Source organism: Copadichromis virginalis, linkage group LG3 (assembly GCF_057382275.1).
Source record: "Copadichromis virginalis isolate Kocher_CV1m ecotype Utaka linkage group LG3, C_Virginalis_male_GT1.1, whole genome shotgun sequence".
Classification (NCBI taxonomy): Eukaryota; Metazoa; Chordata; class Actinopteri; order Cichliformes; family Cichlidae; genus Copadichromis; species Copadichromis virginalis.
Genome location: NC_140620.1, coordinates 24,441,004 through 24,463,870, shown reverse-complemented (window position 1 = coordinate 24,463,870; position 22,867 = coordinate 24,441,004). Strand labels below are relative to the sequence as shown.

At 38.0% G+C, this 22,867-nt stretch overlaps 1 protein-coding gene and 1 long non-coding RNA gene across 2 annotated transcripts in view; both read left to right on the top strand.

Annotated features, from left to right (window-relative positions):
• LOC146713577 (type-2 ice-structuring protein-like) overlaps positions 1–22,867 on the top strand; it is a 124,887-nt gene that overhangs the window by 77,773 nt on the left and 24,247 nt on the right. The gene's annotated exons all lie outside the window — the stretch shown is intronic.
• LOC146713582 (uncharacterized) lies at positions 13,532–18,648 on the top strand. Its single transcript, XR_014918085.1, has 4 exons — positions 13,532–13,602; positions 15,568–15,599; positions 16,770–16,796; positions 18,044–18,648. It is a non-coding gene; the product is annotated as an uncharacterized LOC146713582 (long non-coding RNA).

Genomic DNA, 22,867 nt, shown 5'->3' with positions numbered 1-22,867 from the left:
CCAAATAGATTTAGAGTTAGAAAGCGTTGTTTGAGGGCAAGTCAAGGCAGTTTTTGCTTCGCTCTGCTCAGTTATGGTGCATTAGAAGTCAAATATCTTTAATAATTCATGTTTTAATGATAAATTGTTAACACTGGAAGATTCCCCCATCTCTTCTGAACAAAACGGTGTAAGAATGACCGCTCTAGCCCCTACGGTTAGGAAATTATAGTCATTTGTTTGAGGGGAGTCCTCACTATGAGAAATAGACTGTAAAAATCCTGTGTCTCTCTGTGTGCTGCAGGCACCAGTTTTGGCGGGAAAAAGTACACAGCCTCTCTGATTGGTGGATTCAAATTCAGCAGCTCCCAGGCTGACCTAGAAACTTACTTCTCTTTCCCTGTTTGTCTGTGTGTGTGTGTGTGTGTGTGTGTGTGTGTGTGTGTGTGTGTGTGTGTGTGTGTCAGAGAGAGAGAGAGAGAGAGAGAGAGAGAGAGAAAGCCTTTTAATGTGATTATCTGGTAAACATTTACCAAGATCCTCTTCTTTACCTGCCACTGCTACTCTACACTGTGAGTACAGGCTGGACCCCACAGAGTGTGTGCATGTCTGCAGTGAGGATGAAATCACAGACGACATGGCAAATAAGATTGAGACACCAACAGGTGAACAGGCAGCCGACCAGGAGTGGCATCAGTTCCAGAGGCCAAGATTACATCTTCATGTTTAAGAGGTTTGTTATATGAGGGGTGAAACTGTGCAGAGAGAATCCTCAAAGGAACGAGACAGACTGCAGACGTGAGCACAGGGACAGACATGGAGTTTAACGTAGCTGGAGAAAACTGCAAATTGAAAAACTTTAACTATAGGCCTCATGGCCTCGTTGTCCACCCTGACGCTCCCTGGTACCCTCAACAGGGTACCTAATTATGCAACCAGGTACCCTGTTGATTTACCATTAAGATTGCATTAGATGAGAAGAAGAAACTGGAGAGTGCATGTGTTTGGTGTGACCAACATACTGAACATTTAACTTGACATCTTTAAATCACCTGTACTTTTTTAAGACCACACAATAGAAATCAAATTATTTTTAAGAGAGAAGTGCATCAGCGTGTGAACATGAAAGTAATACCAGTTCACGCTCTCTCTGATGCTGCTGTTAACTTTGTGTCAACATAGTCATTACGAGTGACTTTTACAGAGAGACAGGGTGCTATTCTTAGTTGAAGGTATCTGAAGTGAACATAATTCCTCACATAAAGACACTTTATCTCAAGCAGTCCAAACGGTGGCTGTGCAGATGGATCAAAGATCAACCCATCTCGTGAGGAACCAAGCCAGGGAGCGTCAGGGTGGACAACGTACTCACAGTGTAGAGGAGCAGTGGCAGGTAAAGAAGAGGATCTTGGTAAATGTTTACAGATGTTGTGGCTAATTTGGGCTGCTGGTAACAAAGCACACTCACCAATGCTGTCTCAACACAGGTTTTCTCATCACTGATGCCCATGGTTGCTGTTAGAGGTCAATCTATTACATCAAAGTCTTTGCATGATTCTCCAGTGTTTAGCAAGGAGATGTGAAGTGGGTCACCAGCCAAGTCGTTGTACAGTTTATTTCTGTTAAATGCCTCACATAATAATATGAGGGTAAAATGAGGCACTGTGAAAGTCATCTGTGTAATAATGACAATAATAATAACAACAACAACAACAACAACAATATATACACTTAAAAACTACCCCGCACACAATAGTTTTGCACCTGAGCACTTAAAGTTAGAGCACTTTATTCATCACTTAAATCACTTTTAACTGGATTATCAATATCTGACAGTTTTTGGTCTGTTTACAAGTTTTACTGTTTATGTTTATTGTCTTTACTTTTGTGAATAGCTGCTGTAGGATGTATATATAATTATATTAATTATATTTAAACATTGCACTTTCTATTGTGCTTGGAGCATGTTACCTGACTGTTGTACACTAATATTGTATATAACAGCAGCTTACTATCTCACCTGATTCCTCCTTCCATGACTTGATTGAGCCTGCAGCTTCTCTAACATTTGATTGGTTGCCGTGCAAAGTAAGTCAAAACAGGTCGATCCTAGAAAATCGATTACTTGTGTAGACTTGGGGCAGCCAGTTATCCCAGAATGCAGATCAAATCACAGGCAGCAATGGTGGTGGTGTAGTTTTAAAATACCCCGTTTTTCTGTCACCAGCTACACTTTTAACAGTGTTTTAGCCGCGAATGTCGCGACGTATGTCTGGTCAGGTTGTCAACATAGAACATGTTTGCAAAAGTGCTCAGATGTTTTCAGAGATTTCACTAGCTCTGCTAACAGTTAGCATGCAGAGTGCACCGAGGGGGTACATTAACCGGTTTGTTTACATATTCCACTCTCCGTGTTCCACATGTTGCATTCGCAGATTCTCATTTTCATCGAACGATCGTCTCTTTCCGCCTGGTCTTGTGTCTCTGTGCTTCTGTAACATAAAGAACGAGCTGACATTTTTCTCACGAAACCAGCGATCAGCTCAGCAGACCCTCAGTTTACCTGCATGCATCCTCCTCCTCATCTGTCAGCTGTTTAACACCTGCTGCTAATTCAAGAAACACGCCTACGTTACCTGGTGATAGTCACAGTTTAACTGGGCAGCCGGTGCTCGATATAAAGCAATGTCAGCGCATTTTTCTGCACAAGATAAGTAAATATAGTTTTTTCCCCGAGCGCAGAGCTGCTGGAGCTTGTTTCCTTACAGAGCACTTTATAGGCGAGCCAGCTTTATCAGCGGCTGATGTCCAATCACCGGCACACAGCTTTCAAACCTCAGCTGAGTTTTAGCTCTCAGTGGTTAAACGCTGGACTTCATTCACTCAGGTTCTGTCTGTCGGGTCACGTTTACTTCGCTGTTTTATTTACAACTGAGCAAATCGGTTTGGCTGAGGTTAAAGTTACGTTTCATAACTGCATAGTTTCACAGACGTTTAATGGTTCACTGGCACATGTGTTAGACTGAACTATCATCTAAATATCATCTGTTTTTTAATAGTTATTCAACTGTATTCTAAGCACCAGCTGTCTGTTAGAATGTGATTTTTTTCTCTCTCTGTTGGCAGACGTATAAAAATGCGCAGGAAAATCTGACATGCATGGCGAACTTCACCGACGATATTTAGGGAGGAATAAACACACATCAAACATAAATGAACCATTTGTCTGTCTCCATAATTGAGAGAATTTTCTCTTCTTATGTCAACACTCTCTCTCTTTTTTTTTTTCTTTTTTTTTTGCTTTTTCGGTCATGTTATGTTTACCTGTCAAAGGCTTGTTACAAACTATGAAACACATTGTGCCGACTTCTGGATGTTAGAAGAAAACTAATACTGCTCATGAATGAGACTAAAGGCAGGAAGGTGTCCTTTAAAACTAAACATGTTAATAGGACCTCCCTGTTTATATCATAGTTTATGATATAGCACGTGTATTTCAGTAATAGCCTGCTGAGGCCACTATACGTGCTGGCCTCATATCAAATGTGAAGGCAGACTGAGTCTATGTTTGACGTTTTTTATATCTAATCTTCCTTTTCAAACATTTAAACAGCAGCGAGTCTGCAGCTGAGGGAATACAAATTCAAATTGTCGGAACAGGTTTGCTCGTTTCTTGGATTCATTTGGCGATTTATTAAATGTATAACTGTTATTCTAATCTGCTGCTGAGTCTCTTACACTTTTCTTTATGCTGTATATTTTCACGTCTCTGGAATAGTTGGCAGTTAGATAGTCAGCTGGGAAACTTTGTGTTAACTCATGGAGCTGAGGATATCGTGGATATGCTGACCTCGCTGCGTGGTGTACAGAGCGAGGTCAGCATGATTAATATTCACAATAAAAATATTAGCCGAACATCATGAAGTCTGTATGTGTTTCATAGTGTCGAACAACCTTTGTACAGTTAAAGCCAGCAGTTACTACATGACGGAAACACCAACGTTATCTCTTTTATGTGTTTATACACAGGTCACGCTGATTACTGAACAAAAACCCAAAGATCAGATGTTAAACAGATTTATTTGCTCTCTCTCCTCCTTAAACATGTTTTTAATGTTAGTTATAATTCAGAATTGGCGACTGAAACACGTAGGACACATAAGAACATCAGGAAATAAAACATCGATAAATATAACCTCAGTAAAAGAAGTCAGCGGGGGTTACTACAGCTGTGTACCGGGGCCTGCGCTTTGTCGGTGGGATTGCTTGCGAGGCGAGCGGGTCTATGTCAAGATACAGCCTCTTTGCAAAAGTGTTTCGATGATTTCGGAGATGTCTGCCCAGTCTCACGGCAAAGCGTGGGATAGACCCGCTCGCCTCGCAAGCAATCCCACCGACAAAGCGCAGGCCCCGGTACACAGGGTGAGGCTGACAGATAAAATTATTTCATGACGAGAGCCAGGCGTCAGGACTGCCAAAATGAAATAAATAAATATATCATTAAATAATTAATTAAATGTGTCAATAATTAATTAAATGTGTCAATAATTAATTAAAATGTGAAATACATAAATAATTAATTAAATGTGTCAATAATTAATTAATTACATGTGTCATAACTATTTATTTAATTAATTAATTCCAATTTTAATTAATTATTGCCACATTTAATTAATTATTTAATTAAATGTGTTTGTCTCACGGTTGCTCTGTCTCGGTGTAGGTGTGAAGAGACAACCTGCAGCTTCATTTCTGATTGAAAGAGCAAGGCTCATACTGTGTGATTTTGTCAGTCGCGCGATTCAGCTCCTGCTCAAACTGTACGATTGACTCGCAGGGGTTAGAGCAGGGGTGTCAAACTCAAATACACAGTGGGCCAAAATTCAAAACTGGAACAAGGTCGCGGGCTAACATTAATATTCATTGAAAAAAAAAAAATCTTCCTCCAGATTTAAGAATGAATCTGTTCTTATGGACTCAAACAAGTTTTGCTGAAAAACTGAATATGGAACAAGCAAAGTTTAATACTAAACAATATATATATAAGCTGGATAATACCAGTAGGCCAGCTCTAATAGTAATTTGGTATGGCTTCGCGGGCCAAATGTAATTAGGCTGCGGGACAAATTTGGCCCGCGGGCCAGAGTTTGACACCTATGGGTTAGAAGTTCGTAGGTCACGATGCAGGGTCTCACACTATACCGCCCGATGCTCTGATGCGACCTGAGTGCTCACACTGTGCGTCCATAAAATGAAGGTTATAACAGAAATTCTGTCGCTCTCCCTGTCTGTCTTTCACTCACACAGACACACCACCGCCATCAACTTTGCTAAATTGCTAATGAAAAACGTCAGGCAGCTGTGATTGAGCAGCAATGTCTATCCAACTATTTTCACGGTTGTTGTGGTCGTGATAATTTTGTGAGGCCACATCGAAAAGGCTCGGATGAGCTTTCCAAAGTTCTACAAGTTGTTCCTCCATCGCTTGTGTCCAGATCACACGCTGCACTGCCGTGCTGCGCCGTCTTTTTCGCTGACATTTGTGTTTGCGCGTGCGAAGTGTGAGAAGCTGCGGTGACACCCTCAGGACAGTCCTGAGGCAGGACCAAGCGATTGATGATCGGGAGCTGGTCGTGAGGTGTTAATCGCTTCTCGTTACCCCACGTATACTACACGATGCACGAGGCAGGCCAAAATCGGGCCGAAAAAAGTCGCACAGTGTCTGCCCAGCAGAGAGGCAGTCTTACACACAATGGCTATACAATAATTGAGAGGCAGAGGCCTGTGACATCCACCAGGTACAAAGAGGGCTAGATGATGGCACTCAAAATGAAGCTCGAGTTAGTCAGAGTCATTTATAATTCTGTGAATTTATCTTTTTACAAGTAGACAAACAGCAACACTGAACTGAACTGAACAACCATGCATGCATTGTTTACCAAGTCTCTCAGAGTATAATTTCTCTGACCTTTCTCAGTGTCCGACAGAGTACCCAAATAGCATACCTTTATTAAAATGTAATTTTAATAAATAGCGCTAGAATACAGGTAACTGATATTCAATTTTAAAAGTTATTTCTGGAAATAAATTTAATTCAAGTGTCAAAATGATAATAAAACCTTTTTTCAATGTGGCATTTTGTGTATGATTTATAAGACAACACATAAAGTTCAACTTAAGTGATGATCAAATCTGCAGGTCATTAATCAATATATAAAACTAAAATAAAAAATGTATTTTAGTTACACAGCACACAAACACGGAAGCAAGACGTGTAATTAGAATTACATATAATAAATATGGATTCATTAGTGCAATTTCTTTAACCATAGAGAATGACTAAATCCTTCAGGACAATGGTCATATCAGTGCACTGAACTCACTATGTTATCCATCTAACAGAGCCTCAACATGTTCCCACTGTAATTTCCCCTCATGAATGAATTTATGCTGCACTAATCTGAATGTTCGGAGGGAAATCAAACGCATTTTACTGTGTTTGTTTTGATTCGTGGCCTGATAAAATGGTGGGAGCATGCCACCATTTTAATCAAAACAAACACAAATAGTAATGATAATTCCATAATTAAAATTAGACGAGTTAACAAACAAAAATAACCCAAAACAGTGATAACATAAAATCATTACAAGGCAGTCCAATCACGAAACACAATCGTAGTTAGCCAATCAGAGCGGGTGACAACAGATTACGTCACAAGTTAAAGACCGGCGGGAAACCTTATTTGATCTTTCCGAATCTTTCTACGATACTTCGAGGGACAGAGACGGCTTTTACTCTTCTCAAAAACTTCATAAAACGTAAGTATCCGACTTCTAACTCCGTTAAATGTCCGTTTTCATGGATGCCTGGATGTTAAACTCAATTGTTACACCTGGTAGAGCAGAACGCTGATCATTTTATTAACCCTCACGTCATACTGGGCTCTTTTTGTGCCACTTTTTTCATTCGTATGAACGCCATTTCCGCTGTGTTGGGTGTAACATAGCCAAACTTGCCAGCCGGTTTCGTTTTTGTAAAATCTTCAAATTTTCAGTCTGATTTTCTTACATCAGCCTAACACGGCTTAGCAGCAAAAATACTCACACTCAACACCCTAGGGACCGTTTTGTGCCTTATATTAATATATAAATTTTTTATAGCACTTTTTCGGGCGTGGCAGAAAACGGTCCCTAGGGTGATGAACGTAAGTTTTTTAAAGTATCACGTGAGGGTTAAGATCTTAACGAATTTGACAAATCTTCAAGATCTATAACAGTTTTATAAACTTTAAGATGTTAAGTTTGAGCTGTGAGTCTCTAACTTTGCTTAAGGCTGGCAGTCTGCCCTGGCAACAACACTTTCTAGAACTTTCTCAATTAAGCTATACAAAAACTGAATAACCAATAGGAGTTAGGCTAAAAGACTTAAACAAAAACCTAATGGAAACCATATTTTGAATAACTTCATTTCCCACAATGCCTCAGAGCCATTACTCATCAAAAAAAGGCCATTTTCTGCGCGGTTATAGAGGTTGTGACTGACATGAAAGCGTGCTAGATTACTGTCATTCTATTGGCTCAAATGATTAACAAGGGGGACCAATAGAAAGAGCCACAGCCACAGGAACTATGCAAGTGCATTACGTTCGTGGAGGGGGATCTCCAACAAACAACAAATATTTTAGGCATTTAAATAAAGTTAAATCATTTCTTGTTCACAAATTTAGAGCCAAAGAAGCTATTCACAAATTATGAATACCTAGCTTTGTCTTAACTAAAACTGTTGTTTCACTGTGTTTCACTTCAGCAGCATCAATCTTTGCACAGATAATATTGATGTGATGATTCCTTATTTTCTGGAGTGTATTGCCAGCATATTTTCAAAGGACATTATATGCTAGAAAATACAAAAAATAAATGAATAAAAATTGGTTAAGAAAAAACATCTCATTGGTTCTATGAGTATGTGTTCAGTCTTCAGTTACTTTGACCAACTCTCTTTGCTGTAATATTTGCATTAATTCAATGAAATCTTAGAACTGTTAGCTTTATTTTAAAACCAACATTGTATTTAATATCAGAAAAATACTTTTAGACAGGCCTGGGTTTTTTGGCCTGTCATTTTTAAGCGGGAACCTCAGAAAGGTATTTTTGACTTTTGTTTGACATCAGAAAGCAAAGAGACTGCACAAAATCTACAGGTGTTACCATATTATATGACCCTTGGTTGTAACAGAAATGTATTAACTTCTTAATAATTTTTGTGTTGCCTTTTTTTCAGAATGGCTTTGATGAAGCTTTTAAATACTTGCCCTGACACGCCGTATTTCCGGCCACCCCCACTGCACTTCAAAGTGTTAAGATCATGCGACCAGCTGAGGGTCACTAGCTGGCGCTTCCAAGATGGGACAGCTACACCCCTTATCACCAAAAAGAACACTGTGGCAGCCATCACAGATACCGAGACTGTGACCAAGGTCACACTATTTGAGGAATTTTCCTCTAAAATCCAGCAGGGGCGGTGCTACATAATGAGGGGGTATGAACTCAGGGGCACGGCCCCACCATACAATATAAACATAACTGCACGAACCCAATTTTTTAGGGCTGCAAACTTAACTGTTAGTGAGGATCGTTTCACCGAAGCAGAGTGCCTTCTACATCCTCCTGCTCCACTGACACCTCTGAAGATGAGCTCGACAAATGGCGGGCTCATCACAGTCCAAGGGGAGGTGGTGGAGGTAAGTATTTGTGGTTCCATCAGAATTTACATGGCTTTAGGTTTCCAAATAACCCATTATTGCGTGTATTTTTTTACAGTTAAAAATAATTTTTGCTGTCAAGCAGAGACTAAATTCTGTTAAGATTGTTAAGCACAATTTTTTAAAAATATTTTCCTAAGACCGTTTCTGGTATTTATGCAGCCAATTTGCATTGTGTCTACATACATTTGTATTGTAAGGGCTAGATTCTAATGAACAGTCTCTACTTGATAATAAAAAACAAACAGAATAATTATTTTATATACCTGTGTATATAAATTTATACAAAGGTCTTCATCTTAATTTACCTATACTTTATAATAAAAATAAAAGCAGATACAATGGAAACTGGCAAAATTACCCTGAATTGGGCATAATGGACACCAACTAGAATTTGGAAACTGGCAAACTTTTCATTTATGTTGCTGTCACTTAAGAATCCAACTAAGTTACAAATGTATTGTTTGTAGAAAGATTTCCTTCAAGCTGTTTCATAATTATGAAAAACATCCTGATAAGTTCAATGAAGAATACTTAATAACAGCAATAATATAATCTAAAAATCTTACTGAAGAAATAAAAACCTACCACATATCAATACACTAACTATTACTGATATTTTATTTCAATTTACTTTTCAGTTTTCTGCAGTAAAGGACGTAGTGTCAGGAAAACAGCACGTTCCCTTGCGAAATCTCCAGCTAAAGGAGGTAATGATGCAATTTTAGTTTTATATTGAAATTGGTTAAACTAATGTGACAAATTTGACATTGCTGGTACATGAGCAGTGGGCTTTCTTTTTCTAGTTACTGGATTTTGGATTATTTAATTAATAAATCTATAATTCTGTCATATTTGTGATTTCAGGATGGTTACACCGTATCAGTCTGCCTCTGGAGGGAGGCAGGAATTCACACCTTTAATGTGGGAGACCAGATTAACCTCTCCCACATGAAGCTGAACCACACCGCATATGGGCCACAGCTGCACAGCACTAGTTATACGAAGGTTGAGGTATGAAGAAGCTAAACCTTTGTACCAATATTTCACAGCAACAACAAATGTTTAGAACTAGGTTTTGAAATGTAACTACATATTCTTTCAGTCTGGGTCAAAATATGAAATAATATTATATATATTTATATCAAATTATCTTATACACACACACACACACACACACACACACACACACACACACACACACACACACACACACATATATACACTCAACAAAAATATAAACGCAACACCTTTGTTACTGCTCCCATTCCCCATGGGATGGACGTAGAGACCTAAAATTCATTCCAGATACACAATATAACCATCCCTCCCTCAGGATGCTGATCTGACATCATGAGTAGTGCCTTTTGTTGTGGGCAGTCTGAGGTACACCTGTGCACTACTCATGATGTCAGATCAGCATCCTGATGTGGCACACCTGTGAGGTGGGATGGATTATCTCAATATAGCAGATGTGCCCACTACCACACATTTGGACTGATTTGTGACCACTGTTTGGGAGGGATGGTTATATTGTGTATCTGGAATGAATTTTAGGTCTCTGCGTCCATCCCATGGGGAATGGGAGCAAAAACAAAGGTGTTACGTTTATATTTTTGTTGAGTGTAGATGTCCAGATGAACATAATCCCAAGACGTCTTTGGGATTTAATTACCTGCATGATTGATCATGCATCATATAATGCATAATGTAACACATACATATAAATGTATAAACATAATGTGTATGTCTTGGTGACTTACTTAAACCACATGATGACCATAGATTTTCTTTTTGGATAAAAAAAGGGAATGTTTGGAGGGCTAAATATGTGCTTATGCTTTGTCAACAGACAAAAGTAGAGGACAGAGAGGAGGTCCTCATCATTGGTGTGGCCATGAGTGACAAGCCAAATCAGCTTGAGGTTCTTCTGGATGATGGGCAGAGCCTCTTCATCGACAGTGAGCTCTGGACACCATTTGATAATGAACTTGAGGAGGCAGCGGTCAGGGTAAAAATTCAAATTAAGGGGAAGCAAATTATGCAGATTAAAAAACCCCCACTGTGAATAATTTAAAAAATGTATTCATTTGTTCCTTTGTTTGTTACTTGTTTGTTTGTTCAAAAATATAAAATGTTATATTTCATAAATTAAAAACAATGAAGTTCTTATTTTCTATGTATTTATAATTGTATATTGTATATGCTTTTATTTTTATTATAAAGTATATATTAAGATGAAGACCTTTGTGTAAATTTATATACACAGGTATATAAAATAATTATTCTGTTTGTTTTTTATTATAAAGTACAGACTGTTCATTAGAATCTAGCCCTGTACCATAATTAACTGTTTTGAAAATCTAATAAATATTCATTTTAACATTCCTGCTCTTTTAATTTTTTATTCAAATAATTGTGGAAGCGCAAAATGATGAACTTGAGATTTTTGGGTAGACATGATATCAATGAGAATAGAATAGAATAGAATAATCCTTTAATTGTCCCACAAGGGGAAATTTGGTTGTATCAGCAGCACAGAAAAAAGAAAACACACACACACACAGATATACAAACAGAACAGGACACAGAACAGAAACACGATTTTTACATAGTTACATTAATTTACATTAATTACATTACAAATTAATCCAAAATCTATACAAACAATTGAAGCATCCGTTGGAATTGTGAATACATCCTTGTTTGTCATGTTTACATTTATGGCCCTAAGATGCGCAGACACATGATAGGCTATTAACTGCAAAAATATATGCATATATAAACAGGAAATGAGAGACAAAATATATTCTTTGATTTGCTGGAGTTTTGTGCACATCCCGTATGGCAAGGATAAACAACATTACAACTACATTAAAACTCCCAAGAGCTTATTTTTTTCATTTAGTTTAGTTTTAGTATAGCTTTCCTGATTTGATGATAAACTACAGAATATTGTTGAAATGAAGTTCACATTGTGATATATTTCAGGTGTGGAGAGTCACACAGCTGAACAATTGATGCACATATTTAAAGAAACAGGGATCAAATAAAGAACATTGCTGTGGAATAAATTACATTGAAAAATAATCACTGCCCTGTGTTAGAGAGTGATTTATTATCAGGTATTAATTGGGTTAACTTTACCTCTTACAGCTTTTAACATAGTGCTGTGACCGGGATAAAATTTATCATAAAGTAGCTGGAAACAGTAGACTCATTAACATGAATGTTATGGTTCCAGTGTGATCAAAACTCATATCAGCTGTGTGACCTCATAAAATGATAAACAGAAACACATCTGACTGGATGTGATCTTCATGAACTTCATAAACTTTTCAAATAGACTTAATGGGTCAAACTATATGTCTGACCCATTATCTATATATATATTAGAGCAGTCTAAGCACAGATGTGCTACCCCAAGAATACAAAGCCACACTGGAAACGATGACAGGCTTGCAGCCCTCTGTCTTCCTGGAGTAAGGTGCCTGATCAGTAGTACAAGAATTATGCTTCTAGTCCACCTAGGTTTTGAGTTACACAACGTTTTGTAACTCCAAAAAACGGCGTTTTTCGCCTCTCGCCGCGATCTAATTCTGACTCCTCATTACCCTGTTTTTCAAAATGGCTCCTCTCTTTCCCAGTGGCGCAGTTGGTAATGACATGGGTCTGCAAGCCAAAGATCGTGGGTTCGATTCCACCTTAGTCAACATGTTTTTTTCCCTACAAATTAATACACTGTCACAGACCAGTAATTCATATTCATCATTTATTACAATTCTGCAAACTTTTATGATTTTACCAGCTTTTCTAATATGGACCTCACATTCTTGTTAAGACTCCATGGCACAAATACTCTTCCCTTTAGGCTCTGTGTATGTGTGTGTGTATCAATATGTCTCCCATTTTAAAGTATTAGTCCTCCATAATTGTATTTCTGGTAAATCACAGTATTCCTGCTATGTTGTACTATTTTTCTAAATCATAATGTTTCTGTAATGTTTAAGTATTTTTGGCTAAATATATTCTTTCTGTTATCTTATACTATTTCTCCTAAATTCTTGTATTTTTGAGAAGTTATCATGTTTCTGGTAAGTTACAATATTTCTGTTAAGTTCTGCTATGCTATTGTATTTCTGCCAAGTATTATGTTTCCTCTAAGATATTGCAGTTCTGCTAAGTTATTCCATTTTAGCAAAGTTCCTTTGCTTCTGCAAAGTTTTTACAATTTCTGCAACTTTTCAGCTTTTTCAGCTAGTTTTAGCAGACAGCTTCAGCTTTAAAGCAATTCAGAATTCATGATTACAACCAATATGTAGTAGAATAAAAGAAACAAATGTGCAATGAACATATCAGGAGTCGCTGTTAAAAAGTCTCATAGCAGTGGGGTTAAGGGACCTCCTGAACCTCTTGAGTCCTGCAGTGGAGTGAGATGAACCTCTGCAGCTCCTACTGTGAGGATGCTTAGGCGATCACCAACACCAGCTCCTTGGTGTTGGTGTTCAGCAGAAGACTGTTCTTATTACTGCAGTCAGTTAAATAAATCTATCATAATAAAGTACATTTTAACATAATGACCTTATGTTTATTTATGTCTTTTAACCATTATTTCAAATTCAAAGAATCCTGTTTGAAACATTTATTAAACTTATAGAATTAAATTTATGCTAGTTGCTTTTTGTTGCAAAAAAAGCAACTAGCAACTAGTATAATAATATTTAAATTTACATATATTTTTCACGTTTTCCATGCCAATTTTGTGTAATTGCGGAGTTTCCCACTACCCGTGAATGCCTCTTTTTTTAACGTCTCTGCCTGACTCCTGAATCTCCGTCCACTCTCAGCTCGATCCCCACCGGTAAGCGCTGCTTCTCTGTCTCTCTTTTCTGAAATGAAATGTCTATAAGCTGTATGAGGGATTTACCCAGTTGTTGTTAGTGACTTATGAAGCCAGTCGAAGTATAAGTCATGTTAAAGTAACACAATGGCTGCTTTTTTAGTGAAACGTTGTAATTTTACTATTTAAAAGGAGTGTTTGGTATGCTAGCACTAAGTGCTAACGCCTAGCCTAGCTGCTATAGGCCCAGTGTGAAATTAATATGGTTCATTTGATTGTTTATTACAGTTATTGTGTTGTATTTGGTTCATTCGGTGTGTTAGTGTTTCTGAGTCTGTTAGGGAAGCTGAAGTTAATTCTCTTCACAAATCAGTCAGTTAAAAACGGCCTCATTCTTTCGGTTGTAAGCCGTCATTTTAGAACCACTGATTAGCTGCTGAAGCAGCAGGGTCGGCAACTTCAAAGGAGCCATTTTACCGCCATTAGCTGTGTCCCAAAACGTCGGCTGCATCTTTCGGAGGACCCAGCCTTCGCGGTCTACGTGGACCGAGAAGGCTGTGAAAGTGGACGGTCTAGCCTTCAGATTTGCGTCACCGCTGTCTCGCTGGAGTTTAATAAACTCGGCCGTCTGCTCCTTGCTATTTAAAATATAACAGGACACTGGCGTAAATTCTCGACCGTTTAACGTTTATTGAGCTGTGTGAAAATCCCGGAGGAACCCACCGGATTGATTAATAAAGCTTTATTTAATCTAATAATCTAATAACTTTGATCTCAGCCAAACCGATTTACTCCAGAACAAATAAAACACAGAAAAAGGCAAACAATTACATTTTTAAGTTATCAGAGTGACTTGTATATCATGTTTAACCTGAGTAGCGAAAGAGCGGGGGTCTGAACCCCCCTCCCGGCTTGCCATCGAGCCTCTGAAAACGTCGGCACACTTTTGCAAATATGCGATGTCTTGATAAACCAAGCAGATATTTACACCGCTACTTTCTCGCCTAAAAATATGTTAAAAGTTTATTCGGGGAAATGAAGGACTCATTTGTCGGCCGCATTTGAGACAGCCTTCGTCGACTGGCTGTGACATAATCGGCCTTCAAATGCGGCCTCCGGAGGATGCAGCCGACATTTTGGGACACAGCTTCTGACTGAAAGCCGGGAGAAAAAGAGTCACGTGCCTGTACCGGTGTGTTTTTGTGCTGTGGGTTAATTAACAGAAGGGAGAGAGAGAGTGAGGATGAAACACATAATATAAGAATAATAACATCTCTTAACAAGAAGTTTTTTTTTAATTAGGTAATTTTAGTTTTTTAGTTAAATTTTAAGAACTGTTTAACAAACACTTGTTTGTGCAGGTTGTTTTTTTTTTTTAAATGAAACCTACACCTGCAGCTCTGTTTAACTTCTCACTTTGTGAAAAACTAACGAAATATAAAAAAGTCCACCTTCAAATAAATAAAATGCAGCAGTGCACCATTAATATTATAAATATGATATGTAGATATTTAAAACAACAGCATATTAAATGATACTGTGTGCAGGTGATAATATTTTTAGGAAGCAGAATTTGAATGCAGACGAACTCAAATGTTGAAGCCTACAAAAATATCATCCAAGCTTTCATTTATGATTGTTCATGCTTTGAAATTGTGATGTCAGAATTTGATAAAGTGTGCAGAGCTAGGTGTAGCAAATCATTGCTTATTAAATCTACTGTGTTATCTAATAGCACCAAACTAATAGAGCTATCACATAACTGAGAAACGTGTGTGGCTTATTACAAATGGATGAAACCACATTTTACCTTAATGAAGACAGTAATCTTTAATAAGGTGTAGAAAAAGGTGAGTTGTTTGTTGCTGTGATAAACAAAGAAGTGTACTGAATCTTTTGGACTACACAGAGTGATGCAGTATTGACTGTGATGCTGATTTGAGTTGTCTCATTCTGTATTTTTGTGCTTTGTCTTTTGTTACACAGAGTGAAAGAGATCTTTGGTTTTGCCTTTGCTGGTAAGTAAACAGTGATTGTAACTGAGGCAGTATGAACCTGGCATTGCGTAGCACATTTGGCAACTTACATACAGTAGTTTGACTTTTTGTGATATGTTTCCATTTACTGATGGGCAAAAACACAAAGTCAGGATTTATTACCTGTAGCAGCAAAGCCCTCACACAGGACCTCTGAATGTCCCTGAAAATGTCCCTGAAGTTTAATAGCCCATTTATGTATGATTTAAATTTCTTATGGCTTATTGAATCCAAACATAGCTAAATGTCAGTTGTTCATTTTCTCCTTATGTTTGTGGATTTAAGTAGCAGACAAAACAATGAAAGTGTTTTAGGGGAGTCAGTATAAGTGGTTGCTCAAACACTTAAGAGCTGCACAGGTATTGATTCATATTGTCTCTCAAATTCTGCTGATGTGTTACATTAAAGTCAGAACACTGTAGAAGTATTTTGTACAGTTAAGCAATAATGAAAAACTAAGAGAACCAGAGGTGTGAGTGGACATTGTTAGGTACATTACAGCCAGTGTGTCTAATTAGTTTATCACTTATTTGGTGAATATAATGTGTTTTAAAATTTAATAGAAAAGTTGCCAAAAAGGTACACTGCAAAATACATAAATATTCCTAGCAACAGGTATAATGAAAGGACTTTTTAGTGTAAAAATTTAAGACATTTAATTTTAATTACAAAACATGGTGCACCTCTGCTATTGTAACATGTCAATATTTAAAACTATTTTAAGATTTACATATTCATATCAGACATGACGAGGTTTTCTGTTGCTTCTGATTTATATAATTATTTTGTATCTAACATTTTTAAAAGTTTTGGCTTTCACACTTTAGTAGTACTGACCTGTTGTAGAAAATGTTGGAGCCACAAAGCTTCTGTGTAGGAAATATTTGGTATATCCTGCACTTGTGCCAACAAATATTGGTGGCTATTCTTTATATTTCTGTAGTAATGAATGCTTTTATTACACTTGCTACAGCCATGTGAGACGCTGCAGTTCATTTATCTCCTCTTTAGACTACAGTAAGCTCATAAAGCCTTAAATAAATTAAGAATTTTACTAGTTAATTTATGTCACAGTAAATTGGATTGTGTGTGAAGAGGCTCAACAGTCTGAATCATCAAACAGTGATCTGATGAATTGTTTCCTTTCTCTAGACTGCTGATCTGATCGTCTCCAGTCTGGTAAGTAAAGGTTTGTCTGAGGTACAGTGCTGGGAAATGTTTCTCATTATAGGACATTCAGTTTAGTGGAGTGAGTCAGCACAGCTCTTGGGAATAATCAGATCGTAGAAAAGTCTGTGTAAACATTTCCAGACTTACAGATCTCTCTTATCATCATAGTACATTTTTAATTAGGCCCTAATATCGGCCATGCTAAGTTTATTGTAGATTTAGTGGAGTGTGTATTAAACATGCCCCATATTTGACTGAAAAATGTAGAAACTGCTGTTTAGGAGTCATCTGTCTCCAAATTTTTCATTTTGCCAAAAGTCATACTGAGTAAATTATTTTTTACTTTTATGTTAACGGCTCCCCAGACATTATGATATACTGTTGAACCAGGTAAGTACACACAGAAACGGGAATTTGAGACCTTTGGGCATTTAGGATCATGTGAGTTGAGTGCTGTGAAGTGTTTAAAGCAGGTGGTCTGAAACTGTCTGCTCTGACTTCATTGTGTGGGTTTAGCTTGACCATATAATGTTTATAGTAAGTTACTGTAGCACCACATCTTGGTTTACAGACTGTGTTTGTTTTTATTGTGTTAATAGAATGCAAAAATGTCCTTAGAAATGTTCCACCACCATATGATAAACATTTTCATTCAGTTGAATCTAATAATGTACTGTACGACTCTTCAGTGTGTAATGATATATGTGTTCTGTATTTTTCGGACTGTAAGGCGCACTAAATTCTAAGGCACATTAAGCCAAACAAAACAGATAAGTGAAACTTTATTCAACTCATTTACAATAACTCTCAAAATTGTTCAGTTGTAAGACATAAAATACAGAACAATACACTCACTTTTCAGGATTTATGGACTGATGAATGTGGATTGATCAGTTTGAAATCTGCTTCATAAGCATGGCTCTCAACAGGTGCCAGGCCCTTATACACACACACACCATATTATGTTGAAGCACAGTACGAATTACTCTACGAGGGTGCTGACTATGGTATCCATGCTCCGACAATACATCAAGTGGTGCTGCTTTGTAGCTTACCAAAGTCATACTAAAACATTTGACAGAGTGCCGTGTACCACATAGAATTGGTTTAAAATCAGTAAGCACAACCATACATAAGGTGCACTGTCTATTTTTGAGAAAATTAAAGGCTTTTAAATGTGCCTTATAGTCTGAAAAATACGGTAAAGCCAGGTTTATTGGAAGTGTGTCTAATTCCACTTTCTTTCTGTCTTACAGGTGACCTGCTGCAGAAAACCCTCTCCCTCTATCATTAACAAGCAATTCAGTCTGTCCTATCACTCTCCCTCTCCCTGCTCAATCTTTTTTGACAAGCCATTCTATCTTCTATCCATTCTCCGCCATGTGCTCTATCTAATTTGACAAACTTGAACCTGAGTTGAAACGCAATCCTGTGACTTGAAATCCAGTTTTACCAGAATCTAAGTTTTTGGAATTGAAGTTACCTGAACTTTGTCAGTCTGTATTCAGAATTCTGAGAGATCTCTGCTCTCACTGCTCCATCTTTCCTGTCGTTAAACTCTCTCACATCCAGTCATTTTTCTGGAAATCACAAGTAGAAAGTTAAAATTACAGTAGTAGAATTACAGTACAGTAGAACTCACAGTAGAAACTACTTACACAGCCCTACATTTGTCATTTTAATTTTGCATTACACTTTGGAATAAACATTGATTGGCTTACAGGTGCAATTGCTTTGATAAATTATATAAAATATACACCTCTTAAAGGTTTATTTGTAATAAGACAATCTGGTTATTTTGTAATATATACATTCAGACTGCTCTATTTACATAAATATTAAATTAGATTCAAATACATTTTTCAAGTCTGTTTCATTGACTATAACATTTGACTACAGTAAGTTTATACTAATATTATTTAAGGACAAACCCATTTCTATTACTCAGTGTAAGTATTGAGTTACAATTGTCATTGAGAAGCTGCCCTGAGGACCCAGACTTCCTGTTTCCTGACTGCTGCAGAACATCCAGCTGAAGAATCCTCATCGCCTGTCATCTGATCACCACACCACCACAGCTCCTTATATTTGCTTTAGATTTTAGATATCTCAAAGATTTACACAAAGTCTACTTCAAAGCTAAGAGTTTTATTATAGCCTGTTGATTGATTGTTGAGATTTATTCTGCATATTACTTCACAGAAGTATAGACCTATTCATTAACCAGTCTGGTTAAAAAAAAGAAGTAATAATATACAGTTGTTGAAAAAGCTACAATAAAATGTTTTTAAGGATCTTTCAATAACTTTTATATTGAGTTTGTATTTAAGCCAGCCTTTTACATCAATTAAACGGTCATAAGAACACGTTACCATTTGTATAGTTGATCCATTTAATAGAAACTTGAGGAGTTTTTCAGTGTTTACAGGTTGAGTTTTGTATACATTTGTGTATAAATACATATAAGGTCCAATTTGTACTTGCACAAAATGCCAAGGAAAGGTCAAAGGTCACAGTCCCAGAAGCTTAGATGGCAAAAGCAGAAGGAACAGGTAAATCTTTCTCAGACCGGTGAGCAGGTAAAGGTGTCTGTTACAAGTATTCCCAGTCCAGAAGTGCAGCTCAGCGTTCAGACGGCCGCAGTGTCTTATGCAGATGTGGTAAAGAGAGGTGTTTGCTCATCATCTGTGCCAAATGCTAAAGTACAACAGGTAATCCAGACTGAACCCCAGCTAACTGTGCAAACGCAGCATGATGGAGAAGCTCCAGGACCGTCTCATGTACAGGTTACAAACAGTGAAAGTCGTCCACGAGTGAGTAGCATCTGTGCGTCTCGAAGCCAGGCCAATGCTAAGTATGGAAAGTACCGGAATCAGCAATGCATGGCGAACAGTTTGGTTTTCCTTTCATTCTTACACGAGGATGAATTCATTACCAGAGCAGATCTCAACCGTGTGTTGGACAAAGGCCATGCCGTGTATTCAGATGCCAGAAAGAGGTTTGTGAACAGCGTGTTTCTAGCCTGTGATGAACTTCCCACTGTGATCATCAGCCGCAGACACGAGTATCAAGTCGACATGTCTCAGTTTGCTCATTATGGCACATTTGACGGTACAGATCATCTTCCGAGCCTTGAACAGGGACTACAGCGTTTGGCTTCAGAGTTTCGCTACGCTTTGCTAGTCATGGGAGGAACAGCCATCGCAGTTTCCAGGCTGACTTCAGGTGAATACGCATACTTTGACCCTCACCCACGTAGGTCTACAGGAATGCCATTGTCGCTAAGTGTAAGTGGTGGAACTGCAGTTATGTTAAAATTCACACGTCTTAACGACATGATTGACAGGATCAAACGTTTGTACCGAATGTTTTGCATCGCACCAACCTGTGCTTATGAGCTACAGCCTGTTGAGTTCCACAGTGAAAACGCTGCTGACCAAAGAAATGCTGATGAAAACAGACAAACAGCTACAACTGTTTCAGCACCAGCTTTAAATGAACCTGAATTTGAAACCCCAAAGTCCACTGAGCAGACACAGAAAACTGTGGCCGACACTTTAGCTACTGAAGTGATGTCATCCAGAGTGGATTATTCAAATGAGCCAGCTGCTGAGCTGAACAATTCTGATTATTTAGAAATAGAAACCTCTGCATCTTCTGTGAGAGAACCTCAGGTAACATCAGATTCTGTTCCTCAGAAGGATCCAACCGCTGCCAACCGCTGTTCAACAAAGACAACACAGGAACTTTCACATAAACTGCTGAAATATAGTAAACAGGGAAGGAAAAAAATGAGGAGAAGATCATTGGCCCAACAAAAACTACCAAAAAGAAAGGATCCTGATCACAGACAAAAGAAGACTGTGTACAAAAGTAATCTATATAAGCTAAATCCTATATATAGAGAGAAACAGAGGGAACATTTGAGAAAGATCTATAAGGAAAGAGATGATTTTAAGGAAAAACAGAAGGCGCAAATGAGAAGGATCTATAGAGAAAGTGCTAAAATTAGAGAGAGAAAAAGAGAACGTGTCATAAGGATGTATAAAGAAGATTCTTTATTCAGAGAAAAGCAGAAGGAACGAATAACAAGAACATACAGAGAATCTCCCGTGTTCCGAGAAAAGCAGAAGGAACGAATAACAAGAACATACAGAGAATCTCCCGTGTTCCGAGAAAAGCAGAAGGAACGAATAACAAGAACATACAGAGAATCTCCCGTGTTCCGAGAAAAGCAGAAGGAACGAATAACAAGAACATACAGAGAATCTCCCGTGTTCCGAGAAAAGCAGAAGGAACGAATAGCAAGAACATACAGAGAATCTCCCGTGTTCCGAGAAAAGCAGAAGGAACGAATAACAAGAACATACAGAGAATCTCCCGTGTTCCGAGAAAAGCAGAAGGAACGAATAACAAGAACATACAGAACTTGTGCCGAATTCAGAGAGAAACATAAAGCTTACATGAGGTCATATGTTTCTAACCTATATAAAGAAAGTGTAGAATTTAGACAGAAAAAAAAATGTTACATCACTAAACGTTATGGAGAAGAGAGACAATTTCAGCAACAACACAAAGAGAATATGAGAGAACGAATGAGAGTAAAATATTGGAACGGTTTTTCTTTTAGACAGATGCATAATATCAGATGTGCAATGAACATAAAAAGAAAATATCGTCAGATGCATCGACCAGCTGAAAGTTTACAGTGTCATCCAGATAACAGTTTAATGAATGAGGCCATATCTCGTTTCAGATCCAACATTAAGTCAGCACCATCTTATGTTTGTACTGTTTGTCTAAAAGCTTCTTTTCCTAATCAGGTGAAAATCTGCAAAAGAGAAAATTACTCAAAACACCAAACTGTAGCTCAGCAGTGTCTAACTGGTAAATTTGTTCATGTGTGTGATGAAGCATGTAATGATCACTGCAGCTTTCCCGTTGAGAGAAAAAAGGAGTATATCTGTCACACGTGTCACAGTTCCCTCAAAAGTGGATGCATGCCCAGGCTTGCTGCTGTCAACGGTTTAGAACTGCAGGATATTCCAGCTGAACTTTGTGATCTCAACATTCTGGAGAGACATCTGATTGCCAAATGCATACCATTTGCAAAGATTATTCCTCTTCCAAAGGGCAGACAAAGACTCATACGTGGTAATGTGGTGTGTGTACCATCTGAAGTCCAACAAACAGTTGACTATCTACCTCGGCTCAGAAGCCAATCACAGATCATGAGGGTGAAATTGAAAAGACGACTGTGCTACAAAGGCCATCAGCTGTTCCAGACTGTCACCTGGTCTAAACTGATCGAAGCCCTGCGTAAACTGAAACAGATTCACCCACAGTACACAGATATTGTTATCAGAGATGATGCATTGCTTTGTGATCCAACATTACCTGATGATGACAGCAGTGATGAAGCCAGCATGGGAAGTGATGATTATGATGAAGCAGATTTAATGGAAATTGACAACTATGAAAAAGATGCCCTTTTGTGCGAAAGTGAGTCTGAAAGTGAACAAGCTATTAATATGCAATCCTGTGATGAACAACCAGAGGAACAAAATCCAGATGAACCAGAAAGTGATTTGAACAATGGAGGTTTTGCTCTAGAAAGTTGTCTGCAGCCTGTTGACATTTCAGAAGAGATTCTCTGTTTCAGTGATAACACATATTGTGTGGCTCCTGCAGAAAGAAACAATCCTGTCAGCTTCTTCAGAACTCCTCATTTGGAAGCCATGGCATTTCCTGTGCAGTTTCCTACTGGTCAGAATACACTGGATGAAAAGAGACTTCTTAAACTCACACCAAGTGCTTACTTCAAGTCAAGGCTTTTCAACATTGATGCAAGATTTGCTAAAGACACAAATTACCTGTTTTTCTCACAGTTTGTCACTGAAATACATTTGGCTAATTCCAGCATGACAATACAGCTAAGGAAAGGTAAAACTATGACCAAAGATGGACGCAAAATCACATCAGGAATGTTACAAAGTAAGACAGAAGTAGAGAAGCTGGTAAGAAATAAAGATGCAATCAGATTTATGCAGCCACTCAGAGGAACTCCAGCTTACTGGCAG